Source organism: Electrona antarctica (assembly GCF_951216825.1).
Source record: "Electrona antarctica genome assembly, chromosome: 6".
Lineage (NCBI taxonomy): Eukaryota > Metazoa > Chordata > Actinopteri > Myctophiformes > Myctophidae > Electrona > Electrona antarctica.
In genome coordinates, this window is record NC_136811.1 from 19,077,679 (window position 1) to 19,094,915 (window position 17,237).

Genomic DNA, 17,237 nt, shown 5'->3' on the forward strand with positions numbered 1-17,237 from the left:
TGCTGCTTAATGGTCATGCTGCTGTTATTCAGCATCTGACAGTTGATGGTCTCTGATCCTTTTATGAGCACAAGGCACAGATACAAGTACTGACAGACAAAGGGCAAGTGGGAAAGAACTAGATGTAAAGGGAATATGAGTCACATAGAGAAGTGTGTTTGTATATATATATATATATATATATATATATATATATATATACACACACACACACACACACACACACACACACACACACACACACACACACACACACACACACACACACACACAGCTGGCTATATTAATGCAATCATGGCGACCCCCTTGAGCGAGCGAGGTGAAACGCAAAGCAACAAGCAATGTGGGACTACGCTGCATGCATGCGCACATGTTTAAACATTTTTTGTACCATTGTACCCCCATTTGTACCCCCCCATATCAGGAAGAGGATGTCACACCACAGAGAGGTGCCGTGGATAATGGACTAGACATTAGTCACTGGGCTAGCGGCTGGCCAAGGTAACAATCGATATGAGGTTAACAAATACAAAGACAGAAAAAACGTTAAACAAACATGGTAAAAGAGAAAAGAAAATGCGTCGAAATCCTCTGTCCTCAAAATACTTCAGCTGTATGGGGTGTTTGTTGTTCAGTTTTTAGTTTTTTACGCACCATGGAGAAAAGTGATGGACACTAAAAAGATAATAACCATTTAAGACTTTCAGCCCTCGCCGGTGTAACAAGCTACTACAGTCGAATGCAGCAAAGTGTTGTGGTCTGCGGAACCTTGTTTATGTGCCTGCAGGACTGAATTTGGAAAGCCATTTTCTCGTTTAATTCTAGTGGCAGCATTCCTGGTGGTCCTTTATGTCCCCAAACAGCCATCCAGGCAAACATCAGGTGTTCGTTATCCCACAGCAGGTGCTTGTGATCAAACGACAGCCAAAGCCACTTAACAGTGTTTATCTGCCATATTGGTGGATGTCCATGAGGGTTCAGTGAATATTGCATACATCCATCTCTCTGTGTGCTGCAACAAACGGTGTGTACCGTGTCCTTAAACACACTGATGTTCTATTGGCAAAGCTACATATTTCTTTAGATTCTCAATCCGTTAATGCTGTGGCCGGGTGGTTAGAGTGGCTGCTCTGTACAGTAGCTGAATGGGCAGAGGTTTGATCCCTGAAACAAACAAGTAATTAGTCATCAAACAAACAAGTGATTAGTGTGTCTGTAATTGTTCTGCAATGTGCTTTAAAATTCCTGAAAGGAGAAGTGCAGCGAACCAGCCAAAGAGGCCAAGGTCAGGTGTTGGACGACAGTGTGATGAGTGTGTCTAATTGAGACAGAGCCCGGCGCTCCAAACGGAGATTGACACTTAATCACAAACACATTACACCTCTGGGAATGGGCAAACTGCCCCCCCCAGCCTCCGGCCTGTCATTGTGATGACTCTGCTCCCTATCAATATCCGTCTCAGATTTATGTCATCTGGACCGGGGCTGTGGCCTCGTCTCAGCCCCGGGTTTGGCAACCGTCCATCTGTCAGCCTCCCCCAAAGTCCTTCTGTGACGCGGTGGGCAGCAGCCTTCTTTCCACACCACACCCCGCCATGGTGACGAGGTGCAGAACTAACGACACCCTGGACGTCGTTCCTTCCTACTGGACCACGTCCAAAGATGCACTGGAAAATCCTCAGTGGTCATTTCTACCCTGACGGTGTGTGACTATCAATAAGGGTGGTCCTCACTTATGCCCCCATTTTCACTTATGCCCCCATTTTAACTAAGGTGGCAGAAAAGTGTAGCTAACCTTTGCCAGCCCATCCAGTGATTTTTCCTTATATTCACATCACAAATGTATGGAGGGCTAGAACTGCCATATCTAAAAATAAATAAATGAATGAATAACTGAAATAATAAATAAATGCAAAAATAAATAAATAAATATGCAAAGAAATATATAAATCAATAATTAAATGTATTTATGTGACTATTTGTTATTTTTATTTACTATATATACACATTTAAATACACGTTCGATTACACTTTTAATTACACATTTAAATATGTAAATATGTATTTAAATGTACATTTAAATACGCATTTAAATGTACCTTTAAATGCACATTTAATTGTGAATTTAAATGTGTATTTCAAGCTACTTTTCCCAAGGGTGTATTTCATGAATGGTATGTTAATGAGGGGGCGTGTCTTGACCTATTCAGCCATTAGCAATCAAACCCAGAGAAATCAAACGCCAAAAAAATCCCATCCAGCCAATTTTAGTTTAGTTTCAGTTTGTTTTGAATATATATATTTTTGAATCGAGTTATTGGCATAAAAATGTACTTAAAGTACCCAAAGTAAAAGTACTCATTATGCAGAATGTCCCTTTAAAGTTTTCAAATGTATACTAATCTTTTGAAAATAGTAGATCTCCAAGCTCACAAAGTTTCACATCGCGGCCCATGTGAGCTTTGAAATCATGAAATCTATATAGGGCTATTGCATGTAACTTTTGTAATAATAATCCAAATATACAAACTAACTTGTAACAAGTTTTCAAATAAATGTAATGGAGGCAAAGTAGGCTACAATTTTGAGATTTGTAAAAGTATTGATATTGGAAAATACTCAAGTAAAGTACAAATACCTCAAAATTGTACTTAAGTACAGTACTCAAGTTAACTTACTAAGACTTGTTTATATCAGGGTCCCCCATGTTCAATTCATCAGAAAGATGGATAACACGGTTACAGGTCAAGTGGACAGGTCACTTGTACACCTTGGATGAGTGGGCACTTGGAACTGCATGGCATTAGGGATATGTGGGCACTAGAGTAACCTTTGACCTCAGTAGCCTACATTTTATTGTAGGCTCTGTAGTAATTCTCAGTGGGTCAACTGGGCACCTATATTCAAAACGAATTAAAACTAAACTAAAATTAAATTGGCGGAATGTTTTTTTTAGTTTGATTGCTCTGGGTTTGATTGCTAATGGCTGAATAGGCAAGACACGTCCCCTCATTAACATACGGTTCATAAAATACACCCTTGGGAAAAGCAGCTTGAAATACACATTTAAATGTGCAATTCAATGTGCATTTAAATGTGTATTTAAATGTGTACATAAATAATACAAATAATTAATAAATAGTCACATAAATACATTTAATTATTGATTTATATATTTCTTTGCATATTTATTTATTTATTTTTGCATTTATTTATTTATTAAATTTATTCATAAATGTATTTATTTTTTAGATATGGCAGTTTTAGCCCTCCATACAAATGACATCCGAACATTGGATAGATGGACAGCACTCGTATTTCCAGAGTTATAAGGCTTTGAAAATCCTACTTTGAACAGAAGACTATGGGGCCATGTGCAAAGATCCCATAGCTGGGGGTGACGGAGTCATTGCTTAGCAACCAGACCAATGTTAAAAGCTGATTTTCTGTCTAGCCGCTTCATATATGGTGTAAAGGGGGGGGGAGTTCGTACTATGTTCGTATTTAGCTGATAATGTCCCATAGGTGGGGCCTGGTGGGTACGGATATGTTCTTACTTAGCAAAAAAAATATGCAGATGGGGCTGGAAAACACAGGTGCAGTTTATTGGTTGTTTGGAGTGCTGGAGTGATTTGAACAAACAAGTGAGATAATTATCAAAAGGCTGTTGTTGACACCTGTCCTGACAGACATGTATTTGTGTTTCATGTTATTCTGTTATGTTATCCTGGGATTAAACTATATTGTGATTTTACTTGTACTGTATATATTTTATCAAGATCAAATCAAATACACTTATAGACTGTGTATGAGTACATGCACGCGTGGGTGTGTGCATTTGTGTACTGCATTTGTGTAGGGTAGAGCAGAGAGAGAGAGAGCAGATTGCATATAGGGTTGTATCGGATTTAGTGTCTTATTATACCTATTATACTGATTTATCACCATTGATTCTAAGACATCAAGTTATCTGCCTGAGGCCATGCAATTAAACCTGTAAGACGATGAGTTTGAATGGAGCCATCGAGTACAGTAATGTGATAATTATTCCGAATTCTTCTATTCCCGGGATAAATCATTTCGAGTAAAATGATTGGAAAAAGCTTTAAGCAGGTGGCATGGATTTCTGTGTTTGGCATCTGCAAATCATTTTCCTCTCATGACCAGCTCATTAGCGGTCTGTACCATAGATGTCCAAGCCGCGGCTCGTCCTGGCGTTAATATGTGTGCTTGCCCTTGGTGTCCCCGCCAGGCTCTCTGTTTACCACAGGATGTCACCATGCTGACATGTTAATGGGATCAGGCACTGATAACAAGCTGCTAATGAAAATCTAATCACACAACTCAACACCCCCCAACCCCGCCCCATGAATCACCCCACCCCACTGCTCTGAGTGTCTCACACATGATGATACTCTGTCTGTCTGTCTGTCTGTCTGTCTGTCTGTCTGTCTGTCTGTCTGTGGGTACATCCAGATATCCGCGACAAGGGGTGGCAAGATTCCACGAGCGGCAGCAGTCTCTTCCTGGTTTTTAAACAGGAAGAGACATGGAAGGAAGACATTTCCATCCACCAGCTGTTGAAAAACCAGGAAGAGACTCCTGCCGCTTGCGGCATCCAAACCCCTTGTCGCGTATATCTGGATGTTCTCTCTCTCTCTCTCTCTCTTCTCTCTCTCTCTCTCTCTCTCTCTCTCTTATTTATATATATATATATATATATATATATATATATATATATATATATTTCTGCCGCACCTCAGTGAGAGACAGACATCAGGATAAATATCCAGTGTTGACATTAACCACTATTAGAGAGAAATTATAACATTTCTCTCTAGAATTAGAAAGAGGATATAGGTTTTTGTACCATTTCCTCTGCTTTCTTCAGGGCTGCATAGAGGCAGGAGATGACACAGAAGATTCCAGTAAATGCAGTTTTTCGTTTAGTTCTGTAGCAGAGAGGTTCATGCAGGGGTCGGTTCATGTTGGATCAGATCATCACTTACAAATACAACAATGTATGAGGTACAAAAAAAGCATGTATATGCAGTTACTTTGTACTGGGTATATAGGCAGTATTTTATCTGTACACCGTCACTCTGAGGATGGGAAGATACGGTATGTTTTGGAGACAGCTCTCGGCCCTTGTCAGAGACGGGGGCTCTGGAGAGCCACTAACTGGGATGAAGGCCCGAGGCACCAGAACTGCAGTGATGCTCCAGGAGGAGTCTTTACAGAGCAGCTCAAATGCACCACATATACATTACAACACGGTCCAAGATATAATTATAGGTGGACAAGGTGGTCCATGGAATTTATTTTTAAAGTATCATGTATCTAACTAAATCTAACTTCAAGATCAGTAATGTTAAATGTTAACCCATTAACGACGGGACTACCTTTTTGGGTGTTTAAACTTTCAAGACGGGAACCAATTTTTTGCTTTTTTTCAGAATAATAGGTTAATAATACAAATGGAATGTATTGTGCCTTCATTTATTTTGAATATAGCTAATGTTGTGGGGGCGTGGGATTGGGTGGTCCTTGAGGATTGTTCACAATGTACTATAGATTAAAAAAATCACACCCCTGTGAAGTGAGGGGCGCTCATCGTACATCATCATGACGTAACATGTCGATTTGCTTGTCCACATATGACGTACATTCTCCATTCATTGTCAATGGGAATTTAATGTTTGTGTAAGACAAAGATAAAGATTTGCTCGTCCACATATGACGTAAATTCTCCATTAATTGTCAATGGGAATTTAATGTTTGTGTAAGACGAAGATCTACACTAATAGCTGAATATAGGAGGGGCTAGCGCCCCTCAAAAAAGGAAGAACCAGTGCATTACGCCGCCAGACTGAGGCAGCATGCAGCGCTGGGGCCCAGGCCTGTGTTCTATTGAGCTGTGATGATGAAGATTTACTGCTGGGTTATTTTTATACATATGCAACAGTGCGAGGTGAAGCCGTACCGCACAGCAGCAGGAGCTCCAAGGCTTGACTGTTTTGTTACTACTGAGGGAGTGTTTAGAGCCTTTCACACTGAGGTTCATGGCTCCAGGTATTATTGTTACATCTTGTGTACAGTACAAGTACATTAAGGTGCTTGAAGGTGCATCGTTCAACTGGCTGCCTCTGACCCCACACAGGCAGTCAGGGGTGGGCAGCCGGTTGTCTGAGGTCTAGGTCATTCAGGTTTTATTAGCGTTTCCCAGTCTATTATTCCTTTCATTGGCCAAGGCAGACATATAGATTGAGTCGCGCTGCAGAATGGATGATATGACAGCCAGTGTCAAGAGCTGTGGTGTAAAGATAGGAGACTCTGTTCGCTCATCCTCTCCTCTCTGGAGTCAACCTGCCAACCTGCCTGGAGGACAATTCCAGAGGTCAGGACAGGGAGACCATTCATGAAAAAAGGGCCATCTCTCCTCTGCTCACTGCCTCCTCTCCCACCTCTCCCTGGCGAGGTTACAGCAGCGTACGCTGATGTAGCCTTATCTTCTTCAAGTGCTGGCAGGCACAGTCTACTCCTACAATAACCACACTTGTATTCCATTCATTATCCGACCAGACCTCGGCTCGCCTCTCTCTGGCCACTCGTACCTACTTTTGCGTGTACCGCGGCCGTCCCCAGGGCCCCGGGTAATTGTCTACCGGCCTCTCACCTCTGTGATAAATACCTGGAGAGAGGCCAGTCCCTTGCCAGCAGAACCTGCTTTGAATGAGAGGTGGGGGTGATGGGGGAAATTTTGTATGAATATGAGGTGTCAGAGCGTAGACAGCAAGGTGGAGAAGGAGTGGAAACAGAAGCAGGATAAGGATGGCCTGTGGCTCTGTGCAGCCCAATTCAATAGTTTTCATCACCTTGTGGCCTGTTTTTGCATTGTAGCGGAGGCATTTTTTCAGAGCTGCAGCATCACAGCCCTGGAGATGACGTCTCAGGGTGTGTTGTGTCTTGAAGCATGTTTTAAAACACCCTGGACTGGATGTATTGTTGCCAGAGGGATGAAATTGATGAAGTGATTTACCCCCATCCCCCCAGAGAGAACTAGAAATGCACTCTCTCGAGATGCCAACTTGCGCCTTGCACACAAGTAGCACACATGTAGACCATGTATGGCCTACTTGCTGTCTGGGTACGAGTCGTACGACTGCTGCTCTGAGTCCCTATAGAGCTCTCTGTCTGGGTACGACTGCTGTCTGGGTACTGTCTTAGAGGTCTCTGCGATTCTAAATCCTTTTGACCCGTTATTGTCTCCACCAGGCCGAAGGCATGGGGAGAGAGTATGTTTTGCACTCGGTCCGTCCGTGTGTGTGTGTCCGTCCGTCCGTCTTTGTACAGCTAATCTCCGGCACCGTTAACCCGGTCGATGCCAAACTTTGCACACACTCCCTAGATGCCAACAATGCACCTCTGCCCCAAATTTTCCAGAACGGCCTGTTATAGCGCCACCAGGAGGCCAACTTTTGTAAAACACATTTTTTGTCCAAAAATCCTGCAAATCGTCACACAGTATCTCTATAGTCATGTGCTCAACACAGATCTGTCCGATATTTCATATTCCATCCTGATTGGCTAACATTGGCTTTCAAAGTTTACAGGATTGGCCCGTTTTGAACAAAAAGCCTCAAATCATGAATGCAGCGTGCAATTTACGTGAAATCTTTCACAGACATTCCTACTAGGCTGAGGAATATATCCCACCCCCTTTTCGCATTGGCCTGTTATAGCGCCACCAACAGGTGGATTTTTGCAAAACACTTTTTTGGAACAAAATGCCTCAAATCATCCAATTGCCATCCAGGGCGTAAGAAGAAATGGCACCCTTTTCACATTGGCTTATTATAGCGCCACCAGGAGGCCACAACCTGACCTGCCCTGGTGGAGACCTGTGCCCCGAGGGGCACTTTATCTACTTGACCTTATACCAACCTTGAAACGTACCTTAGTTACGTCACCAAGAATGGTGCTCCCTTATTGGCTGTTGGGGGACACCGACATACATACATGCATACATATGTACATACATACATACATACATACATACATACATACATACATACATACCCAGCCAATCACAATCCTTGCGCGGAGAGGTTGACACAAAGATGGATACGGGACAATCCAATAAATACAGACAATGCAAGATGACAGAAAAACAGACACACACAGACAAACTACTTCAAGTTCAACATTAGTTTTTGTCTCATTCAGTTCAATCTGTCACACACAGCTTGTAGTATTGTGATACATTTTCATCGTAGTGAAATGTATATAGGTCATCCCCTGGATAGTGTGAAAAAAATCACAGCCGTGTGAAGTGAGGGGCGCTCTTATCATCGTACATCATGAATCATCTCATACTGGCCAATCAGAATGCCTGTTGCCACTAATTTACGTCATATTTGGTGGACATTTGACCTAATTTCTCCTGTCATTGTCGATGGCAAATATGAGACATGTGGGGACAAGATGACGTACATTTTCCCTTCATTGTCGATGGCATTTAATGTTTGTGTTACGGACATTTGACCTAATTTCTCCTTTCATTGTCAATGGCAAAATGGCAAATAAGATAAGCAGGACTAGAACTAACTCAAGGCAAGAACACACATGTCAGATTTATATTGATCTTACAATTTCAGTTGTGATAACATTGCAGGCAGTAATATTCTTGTACTCCTCAACCGTGTGGACAAAAATATGAATGCAGTAAGACAATCATAGAATGCATAGAATAGACATAGTAAACCAAAATAGCAAATAAGCAGTGCAAATAGCACAGAATGAAATAAAAGAAAGGTCAACTTGACAGATGGAAGTACTAGAAGCTGGAAGCCTGTGTGTGTGTGTGTGTGTGTGTGTGTGTGTGTGTGTGTGTGTGTGTGTGTGTGTGTGTGTGTGTGTGTGTGTGTGTGTGTGTGTGTGTGTGTGTGTGTGTGTGTGTGTGTGTGTGTGTGTGTGTGTGTGTGTGCGTGTGTGTGATGGATTCAGTCAGATGAAGAGGAAAGCGGGAGAAGATAAAGAGAGACACACATGCCGAAATAGAGAGGTGGAGTGACAGGATGATGGTGAGTGAGGTAGTTGACGTAGTGAGTGAGGTAGGTTGGGTTAAAATGAGTACCACAACGTGACATATCTACCATTTGGTAGAGGCTTATATTTGAATAACTGGTGGGTATGTTATTAAAAACAAAATTGATTGTTGTTATTATTGCCTAAAGGAAGTAAAAAATGCAAAGAAATATTTTTTCCACTGCTTCTTTCTTGGTGTGAACTTTAAAGGGTTAAAGTAAAGCATAAAGTGCATGAAATATTTGTTCAACTCCCAATCTTCTCTACCAGTGTGTTATGGGGCTTACGTTGAAGTGAGCGTGTGTGTATATATACATACTGTAGTATATTTATAGTAAATGAACACATGGACACCTCGTTGTGAGAGGCCACTGTGCTTGCGTAACTCAGAGGCTGTGAACACTCCAGTGAACACACCCACATAGTAAGTTATACTGGATTCCTGAGGCTCTTTTCTTCACCTCCTGAAACCCTCTGTTCTACACTGTGAAAAAACATCAACAATACAACACCGTGGAAGGCTTCCTCTTGCCGTGGGACTTAACCAGGTCAAACACCCCCTCGGGATGGACATTTGAGCTAAATGTTCACATAAGACAAACAAACATTAATGAAAGTAAGACAATGGAAAGATTGTGTGCAAGGAAAATTATCTGGCATGGCAATGAATCATACCATGGCATGTACAGGGAAATAATCAAAACCAAACTATCCATCTATCCACCCATCCATCTTCAACCGCTTATCTGTAGTCAGGTCGCGGGGGCAACAGCTCCACCAGAGAGCTCCAGACTTCCCTCTCCATCCTCCCCTCACTCGTGAACAAGACCCAGAGATACTTAAACTCCTTCACCTGGGGTAATGTCTCATTCCCTAATTGGACTGCACAATCCATGGGTTTCCTGCTGAGAACCATGGTCTCAGATTTGGAGATGCTCCTCATCCCTGGGGAGACCCTACCTGGAGTACTAAACTCCAGACAACACAGTTCCCGGGTTCATTGGGGCACACACACCTCTCCACCATGATAAGGTGATGGTCCTTGGAGAGGAAAACCAAACTATACTCAATTTGTTGTCGTAATTTGAGCCTCGGAGCATGAAAACTGCTACCGCAATGCTGATGGGGTCAATTGAACCGCTTGTGTGTCAAGTTAAACCTGTTTGGTTCTTTGTCTCGTCTTCAGTGTGTTAATTAACGCCACAGGGCAACATGGTGGTGCACTGTTACCTCACAGCAAGAAGGTCCTGGGTTCAAACCCTGGCAGGGAGTTTTTCTGTGTAGAGTTTGTATTGGGTTTTCTCCAGGTACTCGGGTTTCCTACCACACCAAAGCACATGCATGTTGGGTACTCCTGCCTGTGCCCTTGCCCTTTGGTACTGGCATTACAACGGAGTTGGTCCCTGAGCGGCACAGTGGCTGCTCACTGCTCTTGAGGATGGGATAAATGCAGAGGACACATTCCCCCAAAGGGACAATAAAGTCAAATCAAATTAATGTCACCATGTCTTCACCACGCACGCCTGCTCACGCACACACACACACAGGCACACAGAAAGGGTGACTGAAAGACCTCCAGTTATGAGCCATTAGAAGACATCATCTACTCATTTACAATGATCGATTGATGGCAGCTTGTCGAACTTCAGACTGAAAGATCTGAGAACACTGACTGCAACAATGACATGTGAGCCAGCTTTAAGGCAGATTTAATAGATGCACCCTTTCACAACACAGCCATTCATTCCAGGGTGTTCACCACTTGTTTCCCTCAAGTTTTTTTGTTATGTTGAATGTACTTGTGCTAGTGTAGCAGAGTGGCTCACAGCCTCAGCCTAATGGCCTCAAAAGTCAAATTTCTCCCAGAGCCATGGGCAATTTCTGTTGGTACAGTAGGTGTCGGTACAGCACATGGGAAGAGGACAAGTGGAAGAAGTGAAAAGGTGTACCTCCTCTACAATACTTCAGTGTGCTGTCCGGGTCTTCCATTTCTGCCTCTCATTTTACCTTCACCCCTCTTTTTTATTCTCTGAAGTCCCTCCTCTCTCCGGCTCACAGATGATTCTTATCTAATATGCTGTTCCACAATCACTCTTACCTCTAATCTCAACCTTTTTCTCTAACAGTCTCTCGTTCTTTCATCGTGGCTTGACACAGATAGTGTCGCCCACAGCCTGTGACCAGGGTCGGGTCCACCACCGCTCCATGTGAATCATGATGTGCTGGATCAGTCCTAATCTTGTTATGGATGTTCCCGTACCCTTGATAGTCCGGCAGCCGACAGGCTACTTTGGTTTAAAGTGGGAAATTTGGTATATAGTCTTTTTTATTGGCCTAAAATATTGTCTTTACTCTCTATAGATACATTCATGAATCCACTTGCTGACCGGCTGTCAGAATTGTGCAATTTTCTATAGGGCAGGCAAAAATGTCAAACTTTCCTTTGCTTTTATATGTCAAACTAGGGGGTTTTCATGATTCTGAATCCATTCCAAGCATTAGTTTTGCACAAAATACACTCCTTGGGCTAAAAGCAGTCATAGTCACTTGCCCAAATGTGCCCAAAATGTGCTGACCTCATCACATTTGTCATGACATCCGTTTTTAGCCCAAGGAGTGTATTTTGTGCAAAACGAATGCTTGGAATGGATTCAGAATCATGAAAACCCCCTAGTTTGACACGTCATATGCTACTTAAAGCAAAAGGAAAGTTTGACATTTTTGACATTTTTGCCTGCCATAGGATGTTAATGGTAGGGTCACAAGACTCCCCTATCAAAACAAATTGCCTAATTCTGCCGGTCAGCAAGTGGATTCATCAGAATGTATAGACAATATTTTAGGCCAATACAAAAGACTATATACCTAATTTCCCACCCGTCCACCTCGGCTGCCGGACTATGAGAGGAGCACAGAGGAATGGATGGAGCTTTATCAGATTTCACTGTGCTTTGAAGCATAATTCATAAAAGGTCATAATGTAGTGGTGTGTGTACTGTATGCAAGCCGTACATTGTATGTGAGGATACTGTATGCAAAGTGTGTACAGTGGTGTCGGCCTCCAATACACGCATCTGGGATGTGATGATGTCTTCATTCAAACAGCGGCTGCTTTCTAGTAGAATACCAGTAAAATGTGGACTGGGACCCCAATCTGTTAATTTAACTCGGAGTGTAGGCTAGTAAGGCTACAAATGGTAGACCTAGCTTAATGCTCACATCATATAGACTACATGCATACATTATTAGGCTACTGTCATATAGACTACATGAATACATTATTAGGCTATACTGTCTTGTATTCATCATAATGCCTTTTTGACTCATTTAGGCCTGTTTATGTACACAACATTTTGTCGACATTAATTCCTTGTGTGTGTTCACCTACTCACATAGCTATAATACTGAATACTAATGGATATGTTTTTAGCTTTTTGAGTGGTGCAACCACTCCATTACACAGCTCTGTCTGTCTGTCTGTCTGTCTGTCTGTCTGTCTGTCTTTCCAAGCAAGAAAATAGCTTGGTTGGTTTTCACCATTTCTCAACCGTTTCGGAAACGGGGCGGCTTGCCGGAACCGGCCCGGCCCCCTGGGCACGTTACTGGTGGTCTGGATGTTCACGGGGACGCCCCGGGGACCCCCAGGGACCCCCACATGGTAACTGTCATTTATTGACCGTTTCGGACGCGGGACGGCTCGCCGGAATCGGCCCGGCACCCTGGCTGCATTTCTGGGGGTCTGGATGTTCCAGGGACACCCGGCGACCCCCACATGGTAACTCTGTCATTTCTCGACCGTTTTGGACGCGGGGCAGCTCGCCAGAATCGGGCCGGCACTTCCTGTGGGTCTGGAACTTCCGCGGACCCCCCGGGGACCCCCACACAGAGTTGCACCACTCACTTCACACGGGTGTGATTTTTATTTTTTTATGTTGACCTTATAGCCTACAGTTTATTAAAAGTAATGCAACTGTTACTTATTCTATAGGTTTGAATAAGACATGACATGAGCGTAATGTACAAAGTGCGCTCATCTTGTGTTGCACAGCAGTTGTTCAAGTTGCGCTCAGACGTGTTAGAGGGAACATTGCACGCTACTAAAATAATATTAATATGGGGGGGAAACAAAGACAAAATGGGGGACAACGGAGACGGCGCCCATTTCACCTGACACATTATTACTATGTAATCATTCCTTGTTTTTTCTTGTCCAACTCCATTGCATTTTAATTCAGTTGAGAAGAACATGCAGGTACAAGGATGGCATAGCCTACCACCTATACCTATTCAATGCCAACCTCCTGACCACGGGCCAAGCTGGTCAATGTGCTTTCTGTTGTTTTCCCAGACTTTAAAAATGCAAAACTAACTGAAATTTTTTAAAAGGTGAATGATGAGACCTAAGTAGGACACATTTCCCGATGCCTAAACGGTGTCTTGGTAATGTGCATGTGGAAATTATGATAATGTGGAGGCCAACCTTAGCAAACCTTAAGGAAGTTATATCCTGGGCTTGTGTTGTCTGTAACAGAAGAGGATTTAAGAGCTCTGTTGAATATGTATTAAGAATGCATCTCTCATCCCACATGGGAGTTCATTCTGGTCACTGAGATTGTCTTACAAACAGGTAAAATACCCAACAAAACTCAGCTAAAGGTTTTATGGTGGTTGTTCTTTGGTGCAAGTCTTTGTTTATATCCAGTAACAGCTCATCATTTGCATATAAACTCTACAGGGACAAAACAACTGAGTATGAATGCAAATTATTTAACGCCTTTTTGTTAAAGGAAAAAATTCAACCTAAACAGTCTCAAAAGTGATGTTCTGAATTGAGTTGATAAAGAAAAGAAAATAGCTCAATATTCAAGATGTTTATTGTCGCACAAGTACTTGTACATGCATTGTGAAAAACGCAGGTTGGGACGGGTGATGCTCCACAATACACATACATTAAAACAGTAAATAAATAACGATACTAAGTCTAAAAGGTTTAAAAGAACTCAGATCAGCATACAAGGCCAGGAACCCTTCCCTAGTTCAAAATAAGTTATTCTGTAATCCAGGGAAAGTTTCAATGATTGAGCTCAACTCAACGTTGATCAAAAGTTGTTCAAAGTCTCTTTTTTTTTTTTTTTTTTTTTGTTGTTGTTGTCCCAGAAATTTGGATTTCATGTTTGCTCCCAACATGTCAGGGAGTGTGGCTCTCACTATGATTATATTTATCTTTTTCTTCCTGACATTCTGTCACTCTCGTCCTTGGTCGTGGCCCTGATGACCTACTGTGCCTTCACTCTCAAGTCCTCCTGAAACAGATGGGCACAGTGGAGGCAAGGACTGGGCAGACCGCCATCGCAGAGAGATCCACTCCTCTCCTCGCCCACTGTGTCCCAAAATAATCTCACCGCTGTCACATGGGGCACAGAATGGAATCATCCAATCTGTACCGTAGCATCTCTTTCTACTGTCGTCCTCCAACTCTCCTTATGGGGGTCGTTGATATCTATGCAATGGAAAACTGCTCTCTGTGGTTGAACGGTATATCATGTTTTCCTGAAAATGGTGTTTGTACATGAACTTAAGGCATAGACCTCCAAATGTATACATATTAGACCCGTGATCCCCATTTGAGACGGATTTGTGCCACCAGGTTCATCCAGAAGAGAAGATGTTTATTAACTGTCTATATACAACACTATAGGTGGGGGATAACAGTGGAAAGAGTGAAACCTATTTTCTGAATAGGCATTTTCCTGGGGACCCCTTGGAACCCCACTCACAGACCCCTGGGGTTCCCCAGAGGAGACCCCACTTTGAGAACCACTTGTGCAGTATATGACATGAGATTGAGCCTATTCTGGCTTGTAGATTTTGAGTGATGTATTCATTTAAAGAATTACTGCACAGTATGTGTCCTGGGCTTTTATCCTTGCATGTTTCTTTCACACATGGTTTCCACTCAGCTATCACATATAATAACTCCACATCTCATTGATTTGGAGTGTTAATGAAGCATAAAGGGCAACAGAGTGAGTGGAGAGGTTCTTGTTTCCCTGCATTATGTTGGCTGTCAGTTAAGTGAAATACACTAATATCATCATGTACAGCATATTAAAGCTAAAATAATATTATGCTAATATCATGTACTGTATATTAAGGGTGTCAGTGGACAGACCACAGTACCACTGCAGGCTCATCAGCCACCAGCCCCTTGGGGGATCACAACATGTTGACATTACATCCTCAAAGAACGCACGCACGCACGCACGCACGCACGCACGCACGCACGCACACACGTTGGTGCCAGCCACATAATCGCATTGTGAGAGACCTGTGTTCCATGTCTTTCCCAGTCTCTGTCCGGTTTTGTTCTCATAACAAACCAGAACGCAGCATTGTGTTTCACAGGGTCCGACTCATTTATATACAGGAGTAGGTTGTTGAGTCTGAGGATTTGCCTCCAGCACATGTATGGTTCACTCAGCTTGGTATTGTGGCTGCTTTGGAGAGGTTATCCTTTAAGATGAATAATCAGTTGGATAAATATGATTTGAAGTGGAACGTGTTCCTCAGTCATGTTGCAGGTCCTTGATGTGATCCATGGTCAGGCAATGCCCTTTTGATTGTTTACTGTATTAGTATACATATGATACGGTTGATGATGCTGCATGTTTGGTCGTGTAAACTAATTTAAACTTTTAATTTGATTTATTTGTATTATTTGTTTATCTTGTCTATTCTTGTTTTATTATGTTTCTGTGATCATACATAATGTCCATGTCCATGTATTCTGTTGTTGTTGTTGCTTGTGTTTGTTTTTTCTGTTTTCTGTTTTCTGTATTTGTAAAAAATCCAAATAAAGTACTGATCATAAAAAAAGGAGTAGGTTGTTGGGCAGACTCCATTGTTTACTCTGGATGCATACTGTAGACCGAGGCTGCGAGGCAAATCGGTAACCTTCTGCTTACCAGACAGCCTCTCTACCCACTAATATGGCTGCTCGTATGTCTTGGAGACCCCTGACATCAATGCCACGGCTGGCGGCTGTCCATGGTCTCCTGTGTTCAGGAACATAAAGACCTTGGGAGTGCAAAGACAACAGACCTGATTATGTCGGTACGCCTGAAGGTCTTGCATCATTGTTGTGCTAATCACGTTAGCCGACATGGACGCTATGCAGGACAGATTCTGGGCGAGGGGCAATAGGGTTATGTTATCCTGATTAGAAGGGTCCTTGTGGAGGTACTGTATTGTGAATCTCTCCTCTCTAGGAGCTAGCAGACCTCCCTCTGTCTCCCTCAATCTTTGTAGAATCCATTATACCTCTCTAAGTCTTGCTCTCTAGATATCACTCTCTCTCCCTCCCCAATTTCACTCTTTCACTCTCTGTTCTTCATCATCATCTATGTGTCTTATCTCCCCCCCCCCTGCACCTAAAGCCCTTCCATTAAGCCGGCACTGAGTGCAGTGTATTGCCAACATTTCAGTTGTCAAAAACCTTGACATTTCTAGGTCCCCCCCGTAGGAAGACATTTTAAAAGTGTTACTCAGGGATGGTTTTTGTTGTAGCTTGCAGCTGAAAATGGCAAACGCAGAAACAGTCGCAGGCAGACATGGCCGAGGGAAGTAGGGGTGCTGGAGGTGCAGGCACCGCTCCCCCTCGGACTAGCCTCGCATAGCCAGCCTTCATCTGTCTTTGCAATGCATATTGCCCCAGGCAGATTAAGTCTGGCCCTTCTCAATTGTGGGAGGACTTCACGGCCGAAGTGGTGACGAGCCAACCAGATTCATCTGGAACCAGGCTATAACCAACCAGGGCCCAGTATTCAAATATGGGGCAGGAAGAAATCTAATATCCACGCAGTGATATTAGTATCGCAACGCAAGGCTACCCTCGGACAGGAGGGGGAAATAATGAAAAAATGGACTGGGAATGGGTTGGCGAATAAAAGAAAATATGCCTATTGTCATATTATTAAACTACACTTTGTTTTTATATTCTATTATCATTGTCTGCTGAATGCTGACGCTGTCCTGTTTCCAGTTTGTCTCTCCTGTCAGGAGGTTGTTGTTTATTTGCAGGATGGCTCAGAAAATCATTTCTGATTTCTTTGGTGGGCCAAATCCAAAACGAGTTGTACAGAAGAAGCAAGT

General features: G+C 42.9%; 1 protein-coding gene across 5 annotated transcripts in view; it reads left to right on the forward strand.

Annotated features, from left to right (window-relative positions):
* Positions 1-17,237, forward strand: part of LOC306924497 (receptor-type tyrosine-protein phosphatase U) — a 207,357-nt gene that overhangs the window by 92,883 nt on the left and 97,237 nt on the right. The window lies entirely within an intron of this gene.